Raw genomic sequence first — 25,641 nt, forward strand, 5'->3', positions numbered from 1 at the left:
AATATTTTTTATTTCTATCAAAGTACTGTCTTTCTGGGCAAAGCACAAAGTTTCCCTCGGAGAGATTTCTCTCAAGTGTTATCCAGTAAATACCAACATTCCATTCCTTCTAATAAGCCACACGTTGAAATTTGCTGCCAAGACCTGTAAAAGAACCCAACAGTAGTTAGGTGGTCAGAAAAAGTTTATACTAACCCCAAAATGAGTTCCAATCTGTACCCTGACATGTTTAATAATGTTTCCAGTCGCCTTCCCCACTTTGAAGTTACTACCTCACCGAGGTGAGCAGTGTATGCATTTCACACATTTGTGCCTGATACTGTTTCTCTGGCTGCTGACACTTGTCTACAAGGCTAGATTACTAGCCTTATGGGGGTTTTGATTATAGGAAATAATGTTGACTCTAGTCTCCCTAGCTGAATCTTAAATATATCTTTCTTTTTTATAATGGACTGTCCCAGTATTATTAAACCATAACCATTTTTTGGAACACCTTTCACATCTCTTCAAAATTTGCATTTGTTCTCCCCTGGTTAAACTCACTATTTCTTTTAAACTATTTTTTCCATAGACATTAGCATTTCAAACCTGATAATATATTATAGCTTTGAGGCACATCAGATCTTTTGTATAGCCTGTCTTCTAAAATGTTCTCAAGAATTAAAATAGGGGAACAAACAATATACTCTAATTTGTTGAAAATTATGCTCTACAAAATTTAGGCACACAATGACTACAAGTTGGAGGGGAGGAGAGGCAGAAGTGTGGGGGAAGGCAGAAAATGCATATATTTTTAAAGAGATGAAAAGTGAGGGAGGTGGAAGATGGCAGGTAAAGAGATTTATACAAAAGGACTAAAGGATGATTACTTGGTAGACACAATAATGTGTTTGGTGGGATGATTAAAATTATTTTAGTATCATTGTGACCCTTGTTACGTGTCTACTTTGAGGAAGATATCTGATCGGTAGATTGCAATTTGGTGATAATCTCTAAATTCTGTTGATCACCATAACCCCTCTTTCCTCCTGCTCCCTATATGCTTTGCAGTTTCCTAGGAGGACAGTGGAGAATAGAATGGAGCTCTTCTGTTCAGCATCCATTCACCCTATAGAAACAGTATTCCACTTTTCTTCTGAAAACCACTTCCTCCTGTTGAGCCATATTGTTTGGATGGGACTTGAACTAAGTCCATTATAGCATTGCAGTTCCTGGGAATGGGCGTGATAGTCAATGAGATGATATTAAACTCTGTACCTTTCCTATAGGATGTGCTGGATCAGTGGTTCTACAAGAGCCTCTTAAAATATGGAGTCAACATATTATAAGGTAGTGCTAAGAGATGGAAAAATAAAAAGAGAAACTGGGACCTGGTGACATCATTTGAACCCTTGTCAAGCAGGGACCTGAACTCTTAAGATATATATAACATTAAATTGTTTTATATATATATATAAAATTGTTTTATATATATATTTATATATATATATATAAAACGTAGCTCAAGCTACGTTGGGGTTGGTTTTGATCACTTATAACAAACTACCCTATCATAGGCAAAATCTGTGTTTTATTCACTCTTTCCCCAGAGCATGTTTTGGTAATTGGCACATAGTAAGAACTCAATAAATACTTATGAGACTGTTTTAATGTTTAAAATGTTCCTGTCAGCAACAACACTGACATCCTCTTCTCCACTCAACACTTCATATGTAGGATATCAAACTTCCCCAGCCAGCAGAGAAGAGGAAACAGTGTCAAGATATTGAGAGAAATGAAAAAATATGAGGACTCTCAAAAGATTGGGGACTTTCATTTACTACATATTTCAGGCACTACCCTAAAAAATTAAAAAAATAGTTAAGGTTTTCACTCTTCCCTTGAATTAGCCTGGCCAATCAAGTCATTACACTGGCTTTTTCCATCAACAGGAACTTTCCCTTCCTAATTATGCTTTGGTATTCTACCATAATATCCCAAAATAAATTTCCATTCATTTCAGTGTTGTTGCTCTGCCATTAAATACTGAGATTATTGACATTTAAGTTTTGACTAGCAAATTGCCAAACAATTACACCAAAAGAAGATTTTTAAATTTAAAACAATTGTGGCTTGGAGTAGGGAAATGAACTGAGAGTCAGAAGTCCTGGGTTTTATTCTTAATTTGCCAGTGATTTCCAGAATAACTGTAGGAAGCCATCATTTCACTTGGTTTCACTTTTCCCCCAATTCTTTGAAAAGTAGAGCTAGAAAAGCTTAGAGGAGGTCACACTGATTGGCAATAGGCGAACACTGTATGAAGAAAGATTTGCATGTTAGGAGCTTCGGTCTGTAAATATTATAGGGGATAAACTGAACACTGATATGTTCATTAAATCCCGGGAGACACAGACTAAGTTTGCAAGGAGCACATTTAGATATAACAAAAAAGAGTTCTACTTTATATAACAAGAGTGAGGATTTTAAAAATCCATGAATAAGAGATACATAAATGAATTAAGAGGAACTATGGTGATTTGTTGTATGTCCCACAGAGAGAAAGACTGATGGACTTGATAAATCTGGGTCTGACCCATAAACAATCTTGCATTTTTGCAACTTATCTGATCATAAAATGAATTCAAGAGATCCCATAAGGATTTTGTTGCTTAAGGCCTGAGAACTCAACATAAGGAAGACATAAATAGTAATGTTTTGTCTTGAAGCACAGACTTTGAGGGCTGAACATCTTGAGTTCCACACACAGCTTTGTCCAATTACTAGATGTAAGATCCTGGGGAAGTTAACTTCCCCATGCCTCCATTTCTCCATCTGAAAAATGGGACAATAATAGTGACAACAAGTATTAGTTTCCCATTGCTGCTGTAACAAATTTCCACAAACTTAGTAGCTTAAAACAGCACAAATGTTTTACCTAACCATTCTGGAAGTCAGAAGTCTATAGCAGAAACAAGTCTCATTAGGCTAAAATCGAACTGTCCGCAAGGCTGCATTCCTTCTCAATGCTCTGGGGAAAAATCTGTTTCCTTGTGGGTTCCAGCCTCAAGAGGATGCCTGCTTTCCTGAGCTCATGGTCCCCTTCCTTCTTCAAAGTCAGCAATCACAACACCCTAACCTCTGCTTCTATTGCCACATCTCTTTCTTTGCCTCTACCTCTCCTGCCTCTCTCTTTTACATATAAGGATCCTGTGATTACATTGGAACCATCTGAACCATCCAGGTTAATCACCTCATCTCAAGATTCTTAACTCAATCACATCTACAAAGTCCCTTTTTCCATATAAGTTAACATATTAATGGGTTCTAGGGATTAGGATGTGGACACCTTCTCAGTGGGAGTGGGGAGGATGGGACCACACCACCCCAAGGATTGCTATGAAAATTAAATGATATTATGCCCATAGTAAACTTAGAACAATATCAGCAAAGTAATAAGCATAAATTAATGTTAATTGTTGTCATCATGTCCATTGGAGATCCATATTATTGCTCTCAGGATTTCTCAAATATATACAGATAACTCAACTTTTTATGCTTTGAGTCAAAGTTCATTTTCCCAAAGAACCTGCTGTACTTTTCTTTTTAACTCTAAAATAACCCCAGAACCCCACTGGTCAACTAATCCAATGTCTACACCTTCCAGAGCCCCCTCTTACTCATCTGTCTTCCATTATGAGCCTCTGCATGATGGCGAGATCTGCATCACACAAGGAAATCCACTCTATTAGGAAATTACTCATTGTTAGAAGGGGGTCTCCTGAGTCTGAGTCAAATCCACCTCCTGTGCTTTCTCTACACATCTGAGATCGGTGATCTCAACACAGGGTACATCAAATCACTCAGCCATGTGAAAGCCCTTTAGATAACTAAGGACTGCTATCATGTCCCCACTCGATCTTCTCTATGCCAGGCTAAACATTAACAGAGATCCCTTAGCATGGTCCCTGCCTTGGGAAATGTGAATCCAGAAATGAATGTGATATCCTAGATTTGTGTGACCACTCAAGAACTCCCTTCCCTTCTCACCTTCCTCATCCACACTCCCTGTACTTAAGGACCTTTTGAAAATATCACTACATTAATAGTGGACACTATTATTATAATATGCCTGACTCCTGCTTCTATTGATTGAAAGGTTGAAAGTTTTGCCTTATGTTTTCAGTGTTTTATACTATCTTAGAAAATCAAGTTGAATTAGCAATTTTGAAATAAAATTACCTAAAAAAACAGGTCCTTATACACAATACTGACAAAAGTATATCTGGATACAACCTTTGTAGGAGGCAGGATATAAAGAGTCTTAAAAATGTCATATCTCTTTTCAGAAAATCCATTTCTCAGGATTTATCCCAAAGGATATAACAGAAAAGGCACTCACGTATTTATGTAAAAGGATGTTTATTATAACATCATTTATAATAGCATAAAGGGAAAAGGAAACAGCCTGCATGTCCAACAATACGGAATTGCTTAAGTAAATTATGCCATGTCATATGATCAAGCACTGTTTTAAAGTATGTTTAAGGATATTAACATAGTCATGGTATTAAGTGAAAAAGGAAGGATGTGGAAGATAATGTAGATTCTGACTCCAATTTATTTTTTTAAGCCAAAAATGGTTGTGTGTATGTATGTGTGTGTGTGTATCACATGGAAAAAAGACTCAATGGAAGGACTCCAAGAAATTAACATGATTACCTTCTCCTGACTTCTATTTTCTTCTTTGTTTTATTTTATAAATTTTAAAATCAATACAATGGCAAAGCTTTTATTAATAATTAGAAAATCTTTTTATGTTTTATAAAAACCTACATACCTAAGAAATTGTTACTGTGATTCTGTGGCCAGCTGAGAGAAGGATTCAACACTGATTGCAGATAGCCTTGGCTCTGGCACAGCATCCTGCTCTCTGCATTGCTAAGAAGTTACCTTTTACTCGCACACTCACTGCCTCATCTACAACTACTCGATTGTGAGTTCCAGAATGCAGGGGATTGTATATTATTCATGTATCTGAAAAAATCAATAAGTATGAAGTGACTGAATGATAATGGATTGAACAGCTCTGTATTGTCAGCCAAAGAGGTGCTGATACAAAATACCAGAAATCTATTGACTTTTATAAAGGGTATTTATTTACAGTTACCATGTCATAAAACGTAAGTTACTTCCCTCACCAAAGTCTGTTGCCACATGTTGGAGCAAGATGGCTGCCGACTTCTGCAAGGGTTCTGCCTCTCTCTTCCTCTTGAGACTCCATGGTCCCAGCTTCTTCCAGTATCAGCTGTAGACTGGGATAAGTCTCATCTCTGTCTTGGGACTTACTCCTCTCTGGGCTCAGTTGCTCTGCTCTCTCCACAAGGTCAGCTATAGACAACCAAGCTCATCTCTCTTCCCAGGCCCTTTGCTGTATCTATAGAGTCATCTCTATTCCTCTGTGTTCTTCTTCTGTGTGTTTACTTCCTGGGGCTCCAGCATAAAAACTCAACTGTTTCCTCTGCCGTGTGGCTTTCTCTGTGAGTTCCCACCCATCGAGAGGGCAGGAGCTCAACATCCTACTGATGTGGCCCAAAGCCCTAACCATAATTTAACCAAGTAAAAGTGAAACCTTTGAATTTAATACAATCTTTTACACCAGAGGAAACAGACCAGTTTACAAACATAATCCAATAACTATTTTTGGAACTGACAAACAGTATCAAACTTCTACAGGCTCCAACACCACATCTAGTCACAAATACACAATGAATCATCCACCTTTCCTGCCCTTAGCTCCTGCAATATGATTGTGAAGAAGAAAAGGAGGAAGAGGAGAAGATGGAGGAGGAGGAGAAGAGGAGGGGATAGAAAAGGGAAGGAGAAAGAGGACGTAGAGGGGGAGAAGGAGGTGGAGAAGAAGAGGAGGGGATAGAGAAGGGAAGGAGGAAGAGGAGATGGGGGGAAGGAAGAGGAGCTGAAGGAGAGGGAGGAGAAGAAGCAGCTTAACTGTTTTATGATGGGGAAAAAATAAAACAAACACAACAGTATAGACATAGATGTGTATCAGTTAGATTTCAGTAAGAAAAATAGAGACTCTAAGTATTGTGGAAATTGGGGGGTTATTAAAGGAATTAGACATTACACATATGGGAAGAAACTGCAGAAATGCTGTCTGGAAGTTGTAGGATTGGAGAAACAGTCAGTAATCACCCCCTAGAGCACTGATGTGGGTGTATGAGTTAAAAGAAAAGTCTAGAAGTCAAGCATAGTCTGACCACCAAAATGGGACCATGACATGGAGTTCATAGAGGGGGCTACAAAAACTGCTGCTTCTGAGAGGCCATTGTCCTAGCTGCGGCCTCTGGGGTTCTGAAGCTGAGCACCTGGTGGCAGGTGTGGGGTCAGTGTTGATCAGTATGGCCAGGAGTCAGAAGACCAACTGGATATTGAACAGAGAAGAGCAAAGACAAACTGGGGCCCTGGGATCCACTGGGTGTCCACTGGGTGTCTGATGGTCACAATACCTGAATAAGAATTTTGGCTTCTGCTTCACTTCTGCTTTCAAAATATCAGGCAAGTTCCTCTTTTGGCCAACTCCAAACTGGAACTATATAGGGAAGGGAATTTTGGGAGACATAATTCTGAGCCTTAGCCAAGTTGATATAATCCAGTACAACATAATTACAGAGGGCGTTTCTTTTATATCATTTTATTTTTTGATGTCTCGTATGTAGATATTTTATACAAATCATTATCTTGCCACAGCTTGCCTTATAATAGTTTCTGGGGTAGCCAGTTCCTGGTCACTATTTCTGGCTCAATCCCTTGAGAACATGGAGGCTTCTAGCCCAAAGTAGACATGGGTTTGCAGAGTTCCCAGAGCTCTACCTTTTTCCGTACCAGATCTTTCTTCCAGAATATGGCACCCTGCTCTCTGCTGAACCACACATTCAAGCTATACCTGAACTTCCTGAATGAGAAAAATCAGATCCCTCTCCACCCTTCCAAAATTTCTCCCTGAAGCTAAGATGCCTTGCAGAATCTTCACTTACCTCATCAAGGTATTTATAAATACAAGCTCCTGAAAGTTGTGCCTTATCCCCGACCAATCTTCCTGTTCTATTTTCTCATAACAGTATGAAAGCACTGGCCCAGGAGCCAGGAGCTCTGAAAGTTAATCTTTAGTCTGCTAATAATTAGTTGTGTAATCTTAAACACATCATTTTACTTCCTGGATCACAGAATCTTCATTTGTAAAATGAAGTTTGTATTTGACTCTCTTCTGGACTCTTTCCCATCTCTAAAATTATATAAACCAAGTAAAGGAGTCCTCCAAGGGAGGCAGCAGAATGTCCTTTCTGATAAAGAGCTGAAGTATGGGAGGATGCAGTGAGAATTCTTAGATGTCTAATCCAAGGTGATGTGTACATGGTAAAGAACAATGCACAGACTAAATGGAAAGATAAGCAACCATAAAATCCCTGCGATTCAAGCTCCTAGTTATTCTTTTGCTTTCAGAGAAGCTGAATGCTGCAAAGATCAGGAAAACGAGGGTTAATTTTGCTCCTCTGTGACTGACAGTGCTGCAGGCTATGACAAGCAATCTTTCATTGCACGACTAGGTAACAATGGAAATAAGACATCCTCAATTTTTTATCAAATACAATATTTGCCATCTCTTGTTAGGGAACATGATACAATTAAACTACCAATCTTAGCCTCTGTGTTCCTCTTTCACTCACAACTTATTCAAACAAAATGTTGGCTGATACATCAAAATCTCTTAGGCAACACTCAAAGTTGGAAATGTTTGCTTACTCTATCCTGTGTCCAAGTCTCAGTTTTAAAAAAATGAAGGAGAGAAAGAGTTTGCCTTGATTGCGAATTCATATGGGAGGTTTTAAAATTTTTGCAGACAAATTGCTTTAGGTACATCGACTTCATAATTTATGTGTAGCTAATTGGATTGCCTGATTAAAGGACCTGGCCATTGTTCGAGGATGACAATTGCTTGACTGAAGTGCTCAGGTGGCTGGAAAGGCCTCTGGTGTGTAATCCCACACCTCTGGTTTCACATGATTAGTGGTGCCTAAAGCCAAAGGAAATCATGAGACTTCTCAAAGCCCCTGTCCTGGAATCTACAGTCTTTCCACCACCTCAGGATCCGCCAGAGCTCTGCAGCACCTGGGTCCTGAGTTTCTCACATGACCTAGGATTGGGAGAGCTACCCTAGGTACACAGAACCAAACTGCACCTGAGCCAACCTTGGTCCCATTAACATCATCACGCAACTAGGCTAGACCACTAGGAACCACTAGGAAGTTGCCTGGAGGATGTCACTATACCTTTGAATCATCACCTGTATTTATTAAACCATTCGTTAGTATACTTAGAAGTGTTGAACATATTAACAGGCCTAAATGATCTGCTTTATTTACACCTTTACCACTCATGGCTTTGATGGTGTGAAATGCCATATGATCGTAGGCCTGGCGTAAGTCTGCAGTATAACACCTAGATGAGTGGGTAGTGTATATCTACATAAGGGCTCAGCACATGTGATTTTGTCCTTATCCCATTTTTACCCTAATTTCTGATATCCCCAAATAAAAGTCATGGGAATACAAAATATTACCTAAAGCAGAACTAAAATTGCATGTTTTAAATTTTTATGTCAGGAAATGCAAAATTAATACTCTCCTTGCGATATTGCTCATTAATACTGTACTTAGACTAAGCTATAGTTTTAATGGCCTAATTCAAAAGAGTGGAAAATTTTATTTTACTTAATTTAAATCATTTAGATGTATGAGCTCTTTTATTTCCACTGGCAGTTTTTCACATTAAGCGTAAAAGGGAAGAAGTCGATCTCAAACTTTCATAGAACATAAACTCTTCATGGACTGAAACAAAGTTGAACCTCTGAATGCTTATGACATAATGGGCTGGATGGACTGGGAGAGCAGGCTATCTGAAACAGTACAGGCTGGGACACTCAAGGGGATGTCCACATGAGCAGGTCAGAGAAAATCCACCCAGCAACCTCTCAGTTTGGCTTACCCCTTCAGCACAGCTGCAAAATGGGCCACAGCTGTAGAGAGCTGCAAGCTCTCAGGAGTTGGTGTGTAGCTAGGTGTGTAGGTGGTGATGATATCCAGAGTTGTCAAGCCTGGTAAAGGAATAGATGGGGAATGAACAAAAAAAGGCCTTGCAAGCAGCGCCTAGCTTCTAAGCAAAAGACATCCGTATGCCACCAGTACAGACTACTTTCAGCCTGCAACCACCTGTTCCCAGTTTTTTCATCTAAAATATGAGGTCATTGGGCTTTTTTTTTTTTTAAGATTTATTTATTTATTTATTTCTCTCCCCTTCCCTCCCCTCACCCCGGTTGTCTGTTCTCTGTCTATTTGCTGCATCTGTGTCTTCTTTGTCCGCTTCTGTTGTTGTCAGTGGCACAGGAATCTGTGTTTCTTTTTGTTGCATCATCTTGTTGTGTCAGCTCTCCATGTGTGTGGCACCATTCCCGGGCAGGCTGCACTTTCTTTCACGCTGGATGGCTCTCCTTACGGGGCGCACTCATTGTGTATGGGGCTCCCCTATGCGGGGACACCCCTGCGTGGCTCGGCACTCCTTGCGCACATCAGCACTGCGCATGGGCCAGCTCCACACGGGTCAAGGAGGCCCGTGGTTTGAACCATGGACCTCCCATGTGGTAGACGGTCGCCCTAACCACTGGGCCAAGTCAGCCACCCTCATTGGGCTTTTAGAACTCAAAAGGCACTGCCAGTTCTGATATTCCACTCTGTGGCTAAAGCGTTCAAGGGGAATGGAGTTTTAATTACTGTTATAGTAATGCATAAGAAATCATCATTTTCATTCATTTATTAATATCTTCGATGTGAATAGCTATATACTAATAATAGCACTGATAGCAGTATTTGTCTTTATTACAATGGACATGTGGTATAATTGCAGGCACTCAGGATATCTTTTCAACTAAGATGATTCCCTGTCATTAATATTTCTTTTGAGAATACTACTGTCTTCTGTACCACTTACTTTCAGCCCAAATGAAACAGGTCTAAAGAAATGAAAATACACAGAATTTTAAGATAATCCACAAGGAAGGTGTCAATGTTTGCTGGTGAATTCCTGAGAGACTCTTCTGTTACTTCATTCTATTAAAAAATATATGAAAGGGAGACTGAGTACATGGGTAAAATTAGAAGAATGTATTTTCATTTTTCTGGAAAAATTTCCTCTCTAGTATATAGCCATCATTAGACCATCATCTTCATTTTTCGAAGGTAAACTGACCTTAACAGTAGACCTCCGATGGTACGGGAGAAACTGAAACCACGTGGGCTGTAGGAATGGGGTTAGGTATAGGGCTGGCCTATGGAAAATGTACCCATCTTGCACAAAAATATTATATAAGGGAAGGTGTGGGATTTTGATTCAGGGTATGGTTTATTAGCTAAGAGCAAGAGTGTGGGAACTAAATTGCCTAGGATTGGATCTTACCTCCTCACTGCTGTGTGACTTTGGGTAGGTTACTTAACCTCTCTGTGCTCAGTTCCATAATTGCATAGCCAGCTGTCCCCTTAGCAACTCTACTTGCATGTCCAAAACAGAACTCTTCGTTTCCATCCCCTAAATTTGGTATTCCCTTAATCTTCTAAAACTCAAAGGAAATTTTCTTCTAGTAAAAGCATCTTGGAGTCATCCTTGATGCCTCTTTCACATCCCAGTCAGTATGTCAGCAAAATCCTGTTGACTTGACCTTGGAGATGTATCCCCAATCTGACCACTTCCCATAACCTCTATTTCTACCACCATAGTTCAAGCCACCATCATCTCTCACCTGGACTATATTAATAATGTCCAATTTTATTCCTTTTCTCACTCTTGTCCCCTATAATCCTTTTTCCACAGAGCATCTAGAATATTCTTTTAAAAGCTTAAGTCATATTATGTCATAATGCTGCTCAATGGCATAGTGCTCTCCTTCAGTGACAGAAGAGTAAAAATCCAAAGTCTTCACCATGAGCTATAAAGACCCTAAGAGGGGATCCCTCCTACATTTTAACTTCAAATACTACCATTTTCCCCATGACCCACTTTACTCACCCCACCCTGACCTGTACTTGGGGTACAGGAACTGAAACCAAACTGAGAGAGAAAGAGATGTGTCAAGACTGAGTTGGTGGTTTCAGAGCCCAGCAAAGCTGTCTAGATTTCAAAACTCAGTCCAGTCACATTTGAAATTCAAGGATGTGATGAGGCAAAAATTATTGCTACATATCCTGAGAACACTTGGGTGTTTCCTTAGTTTCTCTCTCCCTGCCAGTCTCTGCGGGGAGAAAGGGCAAGAGCTGAATGGACAGATTCTCTCCGGGGCAGTGGGTCAGGCGGCAGATAGGCTGGGTCTTGAATGCATGCTTTGTATCTAGAGGGGAACACCAAGGACAAGGTGAGCAGAAAGGCAAGAATGGTGGGCGGAGAGTATGCCAACCAAAAGAGCGCTCTTAGTGAAGAATCAGACTCTTCATGAGATTCTCAGGGATTAGAGTGGCTGCTCAGCATATACTGGAATACTCTTAATGTTTTTGAGCGCTGTAAGTAAAAATAGGGATTCCTGCTTGTGTTCCTCTAAAAGGGGACACAGCTCCAGGACTGGGTCCTGTGGGTCACAGTTCTATAAGGGTTCACAGCATTCCCACCAGGCAAAACATAGTTTTTGGAAATAATAGTTGCAGTTCTACTCACTCACCAGGGTCCAGTGGTATATCCCGAGCAGACTAGGTAACAGGCTGAGGAGTAATCCATCCCCATCTACTGGCAAGGATAAGGGACTCACTGGATTCTCATTGGCTCAAAGGACTTGAACGTGGGCAGTAATCTACAGCTTCTGTATTAGGACAATATTGGAAAGACAAGAGCTCTTTATGTGTGAGTCTGTTTGCATCTGAATCTACATCTACATTGGGAAAAAAGGCAGATAGACACATTCACATCACACCTGCCTCTGTCTCTTCCATGTGCACATGTACACACACCCACACAGGAGAGATTACACCTACAGAAGAACGGTGGACCTCCAGTAATTCCACTAGGCAGTGACTGAGGCAGACTAGATCTTGATGTTAAATATTTCACCAAAAGTATAGAGCTAGTATTTAAGTGGAGAAGATGAAAACAAACACAGCAGAGTTGTTAGTGCTTGCTGGGTTTTTAGATGGGATTATAGACATATCACGTTGAATAATCCAGTGTGATGAAGAAGGCCCATGCTTGGAAACAGTGAAGACACTGCCACCCAGGGCTTACAATGAGTGGCTCAGAGCCACCAGGCCTGGTTTGAATCCTAGTTCTACCACTTATAGCTGCTTTGACCTTAATAAATTAATGTAAATTCTTTGGCCTCACATTCCTTAACTGAAAAATGAGGGTCATGGTATCTACTCTGTTAGGTTGCTGAGATAATCCAAAGGAAGAAGTATATGTATGCCTCCTAACATAGTGGATTCTCAATTAAATGACTTAGACTTTATGGGGAAGTTGCCCCAGGGAAGTGTCTAAAGTAGGTCTATTTCCCAGGGATAAATAAGCAGAAGGGATTCTCAGGGAATCTATGAAAAGACAGATTACTCAAAACAAGAATATTCATCTTAAGGAAACAGGCCACCTGGTGGGACAGAGAAACAGATATTCAGACCCCAGTTATGCTTCTAAAATAGCTTGTCTTACTCCTGCAGATTCATTTCCATAAGGATCTCTCTTCTCCCCGACAGACCTACTTTCATAGTTTTGCTTACCTAAAACTTGTATTTTCTTTTCTTTTTCTAAATTCTTTGCACATTTCCCATTCTCAAGAATGGGAAGGAATCATATTTTATATGAAAAAATGTGTCTCCCTTAATTCTGTGTCAGAAACAAAAAGAAATGAGTCACATTTTATAACAATTGTAAGAGGACTTATGGTCTACATTTTTTTTCCCTTGTGAAAATACACAAACCGTCTCCTTACCTTTGAATTTTTAATTTTCTTTCTTTCTATATTAAACAGGGATTCCCCTGAGCTTTTGTTCTCCTGATGTGTGTGTAAAATTGAAAAAGTCATTAGAAACTTTTTTTTTTACTGTGAAAAGCAAAGCTAATACATAAAAGGTCTAATTACTGTGAAAATGGATGAAGTATTTTGTTATCTAATTATATTTTATTTGTTAAGGGTGATGCATTCTAAATGATTCCATCATGCCTTCCCTTAAATGGAAAACAGAGGAAGAAATCGCTAGCTGGAATCATCCAGTGAAGATTCATCCCTGAAGCCTTGTGATGACTCAAATCCAAACTTCCAGGTGGTTTCAGCCTCATGGTTCTTGGTGAAGCATTCAGAACTGCCAAGGTGCTTTGGGCCTGTGTTCTGCAAGTATGGAAGAAGATTCATGTAAGTGTTGTCAAGTATGCTCATTTCTCTTCTTTTCCCTTTTTACACAACAGCATGACATTCATAGGCAGAAATGGATCACAGATCTTAGAAAATCAATAATCTGAATCACCTTATATAAAAAAGCTTAAACCTTTCCAAAAGTAGTTTCAAATAAACCCATCCATTTTTTCACCCCTTTCTTGCTCCCACTCCTACTACTCAGTTGAGGTCACCAATGACAGTCACAGAATCCAGTGGGCACTGTATGTCTTAACCTTGATTAGCATCTCCAAAGCATTTCATTTCTCTTAATCACTCACTTTTCAGATTATTCCATCTCCTTGGTGTCTAGAGGACTATAGCCATACATAGCTTTTCTCCAACTTTAATGGCTTTTACTTTTCAGTCATTTTTCAGGTTTCCTTCTATTCCATTTTGATTTTTGTCCAAGCTATTTCAAGCATAGTTTTAATGGTCACATAGTTCTACAAAGCTTGTAATGAAAAACATAACCCCCATTTTTATCCCTGACTCTCTTTCCTCACTTTGATTGATATTTGCTCTGATGTTTGTCTCCATGTTTCTAAAAAGCATTATACTGCTGAGTAACTTATACTGCTACTTCTGGATATTCCCATTTTAGATATGTCTATTGACTTCCAATTTAGGATGACAAAGATTTATGTCTCTTGTCCCTTCTGCTTCTGTGAAACTCACACAATCTCTCCATATTCTCACTCTCTCTCCTTTTTCTCTCATTCTTGCAAGAAATTATACCATAAATTTTTAAAAATGAATGCTTATCTTTTATTTTATTATAATTATATAAATATTAATCACAACTAAATTGTATAGTATGCTAAGATTATAATTCCTTAATAGCAGGAAAATTTTGTGTTTTCTCTGCTATTAACGATTGCTGTACTTTCCCACCTATATGCTTAGTAAATTCACTAGCTGCTGTAACCAAGAAGCAGCCAAATCTCAACAGTTTAACACAATAGAAGTTTATTTTGCACTTATTGGAAATCCAAAGGAGATGTTCCTAGCTGGTGAGAGGAATCATCACAGGGCGGCGATTCAGGGATCCAGGCTCCTTCCATCTTGGCACTCCTCTATCTTCTGGGGCTTTGGAATCTTCATTTGGATCCTTTATATCTGCTGGCAGGCTGAAGTGAGAAAAGAGTAGAGAATTGAGAGAGAGATTTCTATGGGACAGGGTTGAAAAAATTTCATTCATATCCCATTGGTCAGAACTCATGGGAGGTCAGAAAATGGAATCTAACTATGTTTGCTAGAAGAAAAGGATTTGGATTTGGTGAACAGATTGTAGTCTCTGTAATTCTGGTCAGCATTTATATGTTTCACCCTTCTTCCCCCAGATAGAACGTAATTTAGTCCTTCCTCAGGGAGACATCCCAAAGTCCCAGAAGTCACTGCTTCCCTGTCAAAGACCAAGGCACAGTCCTCTCCATAAGATCCAGATCTAATTCTCCATGATCTGACAACCTGTGAATTATAAAGACAAGTAATTTGCTTCCCTTGTCCCCTGCCCTTCAACATACTCACCCAATAGCCAGTGGTAGAGTGGAGAAACTGAAGAATAGAAGACACAGAGCAGTCACTGGAACACAGCAATTATGAAATCCTATGGACAAGATTTCATCTCTTGGAAATTGACAAATTCTTTACTTGGACATTGATTTCCTTATCCATTGTCCTGGATTTGCCCTCTGAGAAATTCTTCCACACAGTTATTTTCAATTGACACATCTGAAGTGGATGTTGATACATATGCTCTCCTTGGATGTGCTTTGTAGGTTTTATAGGACACTTTATGTTTGAATGTTCCTTCAAGACCATACAATTCCCTCTAAACTTTATTAGCCTTCTGGTTACTTGCACGTATCAGAACTATACCCAAAGTTCTTTCCTAGACATAGTTCTCAATCCTGACTTCTTTATTTCCTCACCTTCATTTCTCTCCCTCTCAGCTCTTGGCAGCTATTTGGAAGCTATCTGAAACAAGAGGCTTAAGTGGGAAGGTAACATATTTGATATCTTTGCTGTAAGACAGAATCATTTGGTTAACTTCAAGAAGTCTCTTGAAGTCTATAGCCACTTGAGCCTCACACTCTCCATCAGAAGTATATTGCCTTTCATTATGTTTAAGCACATCAGGGAATTTCTTCTTTTCGTCTGTTTCTTGAAGATATTCCTGGAACCATATGTTCCTACTTCCTTCACAATAGGTCTATTGCTCAGTGGAAGCATTGGAGTCTCCCATCATATTCATACTGGAAACATCCTTTTCTTCTAGGATGCTTTAAAGCCCTGGTTTCTTGGATGCTATTGCCAGAGTCTGCGATTTAATTTTACCCTACTTACAAGATAATATGTTAGCCTGTTACTATTTCATGGATGATGGAAAAAGGCAAGCGACTCCTAGCTTTAGAGCAAGACAAAGGACTTTAGTAATCATGGATCAGCAAGCAGTGTGAGCCTCATGTTTGTGGCAGTTCCACTTGCTCCCAAAGTCCCACAGGGGCAGTGTGGAGAGGCTCAGGCAAATGCTGTGCACATATTGAGCTGCACTACAGGAGAGGAACACTGAGCTTGGAAACCTGTTTTCTTATAGCAAATGGTAAGCAAGCCTGCTCTTTATCTCACAAGAAGGCATTGCCTCATCTCTGAAGCTTGCTCACTGCAGAAAACCTCTGAGGAATGGCTTGGGTAAAGATCAGCCAGGGCCTTGCATTCCTGGCATACTCAGCAAAAAGGTTCAGAGACCCATAGGGTAACTTCAGATTACCTCTCCCAACACCCATATTTACTAGACCAAGGTTATGCCCTCCTTGGATTTGTGCAATCATGATTTTTAAAAAAAATCAATGGTATTGATGATTCACCAGGAAAAATATTAAAATTATTAGGAAGACAAAGACCAAATCTGTTTTGGCATTGGATCCCCAGTGCCAATGGCAGTACATGAAAATGGTAGCTAATCAATTAGTCCCAACAAACTGAGAAACTTAAGTGATAAATGTACAAATGGTATTATATTCTAAAAGTTCAGGTAAACCATGAATGTAAAAAAAATATCCTTTGGGAAACACAAGAATGAATTTGTTTTCAAGAGTATCCAGTGGTAACTAGTGGGATGAGATCAGGGATGCTGCTAAACATCCCAGAGTGTACAGAACCGTCCCCACAACAAAGAATTATCCAATCCAAAGTGTGGTGGAATGTGCCAAGGTTAAGAAACACTGCTGTAGTGTGTGGATGGCTGGAGCTTTCCCGTCCTTATAATGCAGTCTGTTCTTGTGCCAATCATGTTTTGGCTGCACTGAAATCTATTTTTTCCCAATATTTCTTTCTTCTTTAGTATTTCAGAAACCTAAATTTCTCTTCCCTTTTGTGTATTCTACCACAGCTATCTTATCCTTATCCTTTTTTTTTTTTGATAGCATCTTTGTTTATGTGAAAAAAAATCTCTAGAAAAAGAGTATAAGTTTATATGGATTTTAGACTCACTGCTATCCCAAGGATTGCCTGTGCCCATCCTTTTCTCACCTCTGGGACATACACATACTTTACTGTGCAGACTGACTTATTACCCTCTGATGTTTGAGTAACCAGGACAAAGCAGGCATCCTTGTATGATTATATCCTATTTTGAGCAATAAAATGGAGTTTAAGATTATTTCAGAAGAAAACTAGTCTACCATTTTTATCCTCTATTCAAAAATTAGGCTCAGGTCCAAAGTACCTGAAAGTTTGAAAGAGTTAAGCACAGTAACTTGACTGAATGTTTCAATATTTGTATTTAGGCAGGGTCAGGAAAAAATATAATCTATAATAATCCACCACCAGTTAAGTCCTGTTTGCTCAGCAATCTGACCTGGTCTAAATCAGCACAAACAGATAAATCAATGCAGGAAAGTCTGGCATGTGGGCTTAATTTCCTGACCTGAGAGATTACAGATGAGTTTAGAAAGACATAGAAGCAAAGACCTACAAATGTATACAGTTTGCTTTTAACCCACATGTAGAATTTCTTTGGCTCATCAGGTTATTTGCCCACCTGACATCCCAAAGACAGTGGTTTGCATCATCACTTGAAAAGTATTATCATCCAGGGGTTTTTCTTTTCTCACTACCATTGGAAATAAAATTGCTGCATGGCAAGCTGAAGTCTAGCCCACAACAGTCTGGCTCACTCCTGGCTTTTCAGTTCTCTTTACATAGCATGCCTGCCCTTCCCTTGGCTCCACCGCACTTCTGCTTTCCTTAAACTCTGTCCTGGCACTCATTCCTGAAAAACCCTTTCCCTCCCTTCCAGCTGCCAACTCCTTTCTCCTGCTACCACCCTGATTTCTGGCTCCAAAGCGATCCACTCAGCAATGCTCCAGACTCATAATTCAAGGGTGTGACTCCACATCCAGGGGCAACGAGCTGTTTTCCATGAAAGGATAGTTAGTGCTGGAGCCTGTGTCTTCTATTACAGGAAATTACATCAAGCACTAATTTAACTTACAGGATCTCCAACTGTTTAAGGGGGAAGGGAAGAAGGAGGTGAAAGAAGAGAAAAATAATCCCCAAATAGATTTTTGTTGAAACATACCAGAAATGGAGCTGAAAGTGCCAAGAGAGTGTTCCAAACACCATTTTTAAATGATTTTCCATCACTGAAAAAAGAGTGAATCCAGCACATGGTTTATTACTGGAATTGGTGTTTGTCTGATACAATAGTTAAAAGGTTATAGAAGGTTACAATAGCTTCCCATAACTCAAGTGTCCAAAGCCTAAAAGAATGGAATGGGAAACTGATGGCAAATTGAGGGAATGGGTTTCTCTAGGCAGCAAGACATTTCTCAAAGCTCTGACACAGATAGAAAGTGAAGATGGATGGAAGATTGGACTGGAAAATAAAACAGGCACCTCCTTTAAAGAAAGAGGAGCTATTTTTAATGCATTCCATCTTCTAAGCAAAGAGGTAAAGGAGAGCAAAAATTAGTTAAAAGCTCAGTAACAGCTTGTTCTCATTTGGTTTTATTTAATCCAACAGGTAAAGCACCATGTCCAACTCTCATTCAAAACTGTCATAAGACTTTATTACACCCCTACTCTACTCTTTTTCTTTTCTTTCTTACAGTGTATTGGTCTTTTCTCCCTCCTTCTCTTCCTCTTCCTCTGTTTCCTTCTTTTCCACCTTTTTCTCCTTCATCTTTTTCTCCTCCTCTTCCTCTTCCTCCTCTTTTCCCAGGCATCACATCTCCAAAGATGGCAAGTGGATTAAATCACTAACGTTTAAAGAGAAACTCCAAGTAAAGCCATTCCGGTGGAGGTTTGTGAAAATGATTGCATATGAAATGGTCCCTAGGGTCCTATTGGTAAAAGTAAGGGCTGTTCACCACGTCTTCCCCACCCCATCTACCCTGCACTATTAAACAGGGCTGAGGGGCAGTAGGCCATTTATCTGCTAACCTATTGCTGACCTACTTTTTTGCATGTTAGTTGTTGGGGTAGGGGATAACAGTTGGTGATGGGGCAACCATAGATTTGTTTTTGTACCCTGGAAATCTTCTCAAGCATCTTTACATCTTGAGATGGGCATAGACATCTTGTGTTCAGGCTGGTAGTGAAAAAAGTCAGAAAAGGAGGGAAGAGAAATACCTTTCAGATTTGCCATGAATCCACTTAGAAAAGGTTATAATCTCATGCACAAATAATTTGTGTTACATGTACATTTTGTCTCTAAATTATTTTGCTACCAAGTCTGTATTTTTTTAATCTATAAAGAGTAAACTTTATTTTTGTTGATGAAAGAGGCGTTATTCCAGACCAACTATTTTCAGACCTTGCTACCAATAGTAAGTAACCCAGCCTTGATCATCCATTCTTCTCTGCCCCATAAAACCCTTTACATAAATCTCTCATAGCACTTTTCACATCTGAAGGTGATTATCTATTAATATATCTGTCTCTGTCTATAGAAGATAAGCTTTTTGAAAGGAAAAGACTGTCTTTTTAGCTCTGTGACTGCCTGACATATAATAGTGATCTTTAAATATTGAAAAAAATGGGTTGAGTAAATGAATGACTACTTTCTGCACCTTAGTTTCCTTTCTTACTTCCCCATTAAAAAGCCATGGTGAGAATAAAATGAATGAAAGTAGGTAAAAGTGCCATTAAAATGCAATGTATCACTAATAATCACTTAGAGGAGGATGACAACAAGATAAATATGGAATGTGAGCAAAAGAAGGCAAGAAATACTTTAAAAGAATGTCCAACTGACAGCCCATTGGCTGTCACCACAACCATCTTACAAACATCTAATAATATCTGAGGAATACCCAATCTGAAGCTACCCAAGGAAACATATATAAGTAATTATCATTCATTGCACCAGATCTCCCTGTTGTCCAATTTATGAAACTAAACTGTGTTGTTTTTGGAAAAGCCTTCCTATCCAGATGATCCCAATGGATGAATAGGAGCATATACCTCTCTCTTTGACTTCCATTTGAGGCTGATCTAATCCAGATGGAAAATTTTTCATAGACATTGTAAAGTACTCCATCTGTGAAGCAAACAAAAGAAAGTAAAAGATAATGGACTGCATGAAAGCTGAATTATCCATTAAGGGGTTATGCTGAAGTCTGATAATGAATTAACTCACTGTTGTGTGAATGCCACAGATAATGAGGGTCACTGAAATTATGAATGTCTTTACCAGTTGGTGGAAAATACACACTTCCTATTTATTACTTAAGCTAAATAATAGTTTTAGTTGGCCATTTAAATCCCTTCCTTCTTTGTGAGTTAATCAAGCCTCTTGGTAGCAATGTGGCTATGGGCAAATTTTTTGTTTCTTGTTTTTGTTTTTAATCTTTTTGAATTTTACTTTCTTCATTTGTAATATGGAGTATATTTACCTCATTAGCTCATGAAGAAAGTAAATGACAAAATCTCCTATAAAGGGCTTAATAGAGTACATTTTGCATTGTATTTCCCTATATGATGGTAGCTGATAGTGTTATCAGATCTCTGTCAATTATTTAATATTGCCATGCTATATTGTTTGTTGGTTTGTTTGGTTTGGTTTGGTTATTTTGTTTTAGACTCTGCATCTATCTCCTCAGTACTACCAAGCAAGAAAATATGAAGTTAGATAAAAGTTAATGAACCACTGTTTCTCCAAGGTGGTAAAAGATAGCTAGAAACTTTAAACATCAATAGCATTGAGGTTAGCCTTAGAACAACGTGTATTAAAATAGAGTGGTGGCCACACCCAACAGAACAGCCAAACTTTAAAAGACTGACAACACCAAATGTTAGTGAGGTTGTGGAGCACTTGGACTTCTCATCTCTTGTTGATGAGAATGTAAAATTGTACAACTTTGGAAAATGATCTGGCAGTTTCTTGCAAAATTAAACATATACCTACCTGTGACCCAGCAAGTTTATTCCTACTTACCCAAAGGAAATGAAAACATATCTACGAAAATACATTACAAGAAGAATGTTCATAGCAACCTCATTCATAATAGACATAACCAGAAACAGAACAGATGTCTATCACTAGGAAAATGGATAAACAAACTGTGGCATACAATGAACTACTACTCAAGAATAAAAAGGAACAAATTACCAATACATGCAACATGGCTGAATCTCAAAAACACTATGCTAAGTGTAAAAAACCTTACCCAAAAGTGAATGAACATACTGTACAAGTTCTTTTATATGACGTTTTAGTACAGGCAAAACAAATATATAATGGGGGAAAAAACTCATTATAGTAGTTGCTTTGGAGCTAGGGGTTAGGATGACGGGAAGGGGCATGAGGAAACATTCTGGGATTTTGTTCATTTTCTGTATCTTGGTAAGAGGTTGGGTTACACAAGTGTATGTATTTGCAATAACCACAAATGTGCACTTAAGATCTGTGCATTTTATTGTGCATACCTTTAACATCAAATGAAACAAAGTATAAACAAATATCAAACTCTTCTTAATTATACGCATGCTGAAGTATTTAGGGCAAAGGATACCAATATCTGTAATTTATCTTAAAATGCATAAAAGATAAGATACATTAATAGATTGACAGAGGAATACATAGATGGATATATGAGTGATAGAGTAAATGTTAATGATAAGATTAGATGATAGGTGTACACATGTTCAAGTAAAATTCTTCCAACTTTATTGTCTGTTTGATCATTTCCATAATAAAATGTTGGAGAAAATATAATGGTGAAAAATTCTTTCCTGCCTAAAGAGGTGATTCTTTAACTCTCCTTTCTCCTAAAGAGCCCCACTTTATTAAAGGAAATTATTCTACAGGGTATGAAAAAAGAATTATATCATACAACACAGTACAATTTTGAACTAAGGGGAAATGATGAAAGGTTACACTTTTTTTTTTTAAGATTTATTTTTTATTTATTTCTCTCCTCTCTCCCCCCCCCCCCCCCCAGTTGTCTGCTCTCTGTCCATTCCCTGTGTGTTCTTCTGTGACCGCTTCTGTCCTTATCCGTGGCACCGGGAATCTGTGTTTCTTTTTGTTGTGTCATCTTGTTGTATCAGTGTACAGCGCCGTTCTTGGGCAGGCTGCACTTTCTTTCATGCTGGGCGGCTCTCCTTACAGGGTGCGCTCATTGCTCATGCGGCTCCCTATGTGGGGGACACTCCCGCGTGGCAGGGCACTCCTTGCATGCATCAGCACTGTGCATGGGCCAGCTGCACACAGGTCAAGGAGGTCCGGGGTTTGAACCGTGGACCTCTCATGTGGTAGGTGGACGCCCTATCCATTGGGCCAAGTCCACTTCCCGAAAGGTTACATTTTTATCACCTGCTCTCTTTCATGGTTCCTTCTGCCTTTTCTGCTGGTCTGGTGAGGTCCATTGACTAAGACCTGTCTAAAAAAGTGAATCCTCCCGATTTGTAATCTCCCTTGCAAGCTGTAAGGCAAGACCTATATCTCAATATCAACCAATGTAAGAGAGAAAAAAATGTAAGACACAAGATGGTTCCAATTTTCTTCTGCAAAGACCAGGCTTTGTGGGAAATGTGTATGGTGATAGATTTTTGCCATTACTATAAAGATTGAAACACCTGTATTGCCAACACATTAAGATAATAAATACTGAGAAAAGGGAAGTGCATGCTTCTTACTAGGCCAGGAGTAAGAGCAGTACAATGTATGAAAAATGGAATTTTCCTTTTGTTAAGAGGATCTGATTTTCCATTTTTCCACATTAGGACTAGCTGGCATGGTTATTTATAGACCTAGGCCCAGATATACTAGCCATGTGTTGATTTTGTATTTTTTCTTGTTTAAAATTTATAGCAAAATAGAAAAAAAAACACATTTAAAAAATAAAATCTCAAGAAAGTCTTCTGTCAAGGCCATATAGTTTGTTCTCTTAGAAATATAACAGGGTTTTGCTTTTTTATAGATAAGCACGTGATCTGCTTATTTTGGCACAAAGGAAAGGAAATTTAGGCAGAATCAAAGGAAATGGCCATATCAAAGTTATGACTCCACAATATAAATGGACTGACAACACTTGGTTTTAATGAACAGTTGAGAAAAAGTAATTAAGCATAATTGTTAATTTGCTTTATATAATATCTAGAATAACCACTTTCAGGAGATGGAACTTCTGCTAATGGCTCCAAGGAAGCAGCCAATGAATATTTTCAAGCTTCAATGACTTTCCCACAGCCTTTTCTGGGAAGGGGATATAGGAAGTAGCTTTCAAAAGATAAGCCCAGCAGTGGCCATCACACATTAACACTTATGAATCCACATGCCATCCTAAAGGGCTACGAAATCCTCACCCCCTTAGAAGAAAATTCATTTATTAAAACTTCTTTAACTTAGATGTAGCACTTTATTAAAATTTCTTAATAAGGACTAACCATGTAAATCCAAAAAAATTGCTAGAAGAGCAAATGAGTCAAAATGCTCCCTTTTTAAAAGTGTCCATTTGAAGAAAAATAAAACATTTATTAAAGTGCTTTCTTTGATTTTCAAGAGATGGAAATTTAAAACATTATTTTAATTTGCTGCTATTTGCTTTTCTTCATTTTGAAGAGAAGGCATTTAGAAATAAGAATGATCACAAAAAGTACATATGGCAGGAAAAAGAAAAATGTTCATTCTCATTAGTAATTTAAGAAATATAAATTAATGAAGTATCATTTTTTTCTCACTTATCAAACTGGCAAAGATTAAAAATTGGCAAGAATGTGGAAGGAGCATTCTTATAAACAACTTGTATATAGGGACATAAATTGCTAGCACCTTGCCGGTGGGAAGTTTTGGAAATGCAGATTAAGAGATTCAAAATATTTTTTTTCTAAAATTTTGTATGAAAGTAATAAGCAAAGACACACACAAAGATTTACATTTAAAAAGGTTTATTGCAAAATTATTTATAAGCCAAAAATTGGAAACAACACAAATGCCCACCCATAGGGGATAAGTTAAATAATTGAAGATCCATTCACATATGGGAAGAGTATGCAAAAAAAAAAAATCATGAGTTTTAAGAATATTTAATAATATGTTTTCAACTTGCCCTTAAGTGAGAAGAGAAAAATCTGGATGAAAATCATATTTAGAGCAGTATTCCAGTTTTGTAATCTATGTATATATGCATGGAAAATCCTGCAAGGGGTGTGTGCGTGTGTGTGCGTATATGAGGGGATTAAAGGGGGTTCCTGTTTTCTTATATTTTTCAGCTTTATCTGAATTTTCTACAAGAAGCATATTATACCAGAAAACAATGAATCAATACTTTGAATTATACAAACAGATTTTTGCCTCTTGGCTCTCACAGGCCATTGTCAGTCAATTTAGTCAAACGATAGAATAATTCAGTGAGGGGGAAAAAATCAGGCAACCTGGTTGGTTGGCAGTTTGTAGACAAAAGAGTTGGCTGATTTCCCGTATTTTGTAATTTTCAACTAGTTGGTTTGGCATCACATAAACACAGCTAGAGTTTGAGCATTTGAAACTAAAAAAAGCTTTTAATGCCAAAAATCTCTTAACTCAAATTGAACAAAGATGAACAATGAGATTTTTCTACTACAGTTTCTCTCATACATAAAAATGAACCATTAACCCAAATCCCCCATCACCACCAGCCATACTTGGTACATTTTAAACTGTAAATGTTGTCCTTAACCCCGTCTGTCTGTAGAAGAGCTATTTGATAGACTGCAGAGCATGTGGGGAGATGGAGTTGGGGATACTTGAGAGAACACATGCCTGGGCTTGTTTGCATTCTTAATTATCACCCAGTTTTACCATGTGACTATTTCTTTACTGGTCGCCTTGGAGGGGGTCAAATTACCCATCCTAGTCATTCCTACTTAGAAGTTAGCCAAAGAATTGCCAAGAATTTTCATGTTTTGCTCATTGCAATGTTCCCAGCAGCTAGAGCAGCTCTTGGTACATAGTAGACCCTTCAATAATTACTGAATGAAAGAATCTACTATCTAATGCCTGTAATTCCATAGCTATTCTGACACTCCTTTAGTGTAAAACCTTGGGATATTAATATGATGAGTTTCAGGCCTTTGAGAATGGGTTATGACTGGGAAAGGGGGGTTTAAATGAAGTTTCACTGTACCTAAAAAGGCAGATAGAAAACAATGCTTTTTGAGGGCAAGTTGTCATATCTTAAAGTAAATTGTCATTTCTATAAATAAATAAATGTACCTAGTAAATATAGAAGAAGAAGGAATTGTTCTTTTGAGAACAAAACAGCCAAAAAATCTTGCTTCACTTTTTTTCCTGTAATAATCTTTCAAGAAAGGCATTTCCTGTTCCCATTATGCAGATAGGAAATTGAGGCTCAGACAGGTTAAGGAACTTATTGAAGGCTGAACAGCTAGAAAACAGAAGAGTCCAGATTTGTCTGACTCCAAAACTCTAAACCAAAGAGGAAAATAAGTAAATAAAATTAAAAGTGGCTATGGCTGGGAGTGCAATAAACGAGCTTGGTAGTGTCTCAACAGTTTTGTCTCACCTGTCAGTCCCTGATAGCCCTGGCGGTGATCTCTCAGCTGAGGGGATCTTCTCAGATGGGTTCATGACAGAAGTTAGAGAATCAGTTCTCCAGCCAAGCAGGAAAGATTGTTGTAAACCTACTGCCACATTATCTTTACAAAAGCTACAACATAGCTGTACCAACCTCCTGGGCAGT

The 25,641-nt window shown here is 38.5% G+C and overlaps 1 long non-coding RNA gene across 4 annotated transcripts; it reads right to left on the bottom strand.

Annotated features, from left to right (window-relative positions):
* On the bottom strand, positions 1-25,641 carry LOC101417094 (uncharacterized). 4 transcript variants are annotated; one of them, XR_011649214.1, is made up of 10 exons: positions 25,465-25,641; positions 19,922-19,997; positions 14,981-15,059; positions 13,010-14,580; positions 12,798-12,903; positions 11,753-11,890; positions 10,039-10,157; positions 9,040-9,148; positions 6,504-6,586; positions 1-144 (listed from the first exon to the last, which is right to left on the bottom strand). It is a non-coding gene; the product is annotated as an uncharacterized lncRNA (long non-coding RNA). The 4 variants fall into 4 exon arrangements; XR_011649212.1 differs by having other exon boundaries at positions 12,798-14,580; XR_011649213.1 differs by lacking the exon at positions 14,981-15,059 and having other exon boundaries at positions 12,798-14,580.

The sequence above is a fragment of the Dasypus novemcinctus genome, chromosome 7 (genome assembly GCF_030445035.2).
Source record: "Dasypus novemcinctus isolate mDasNov1 chromosome 7, mDasNov1.1.hap2, whole genome shotgun sequence".
Lineage (NCBI taxonomy): Eukaryota > Metazoa > Chordata > Mammalia > Cingulata > Dasypodidae > Dasypus > Dasypus novemcinctus.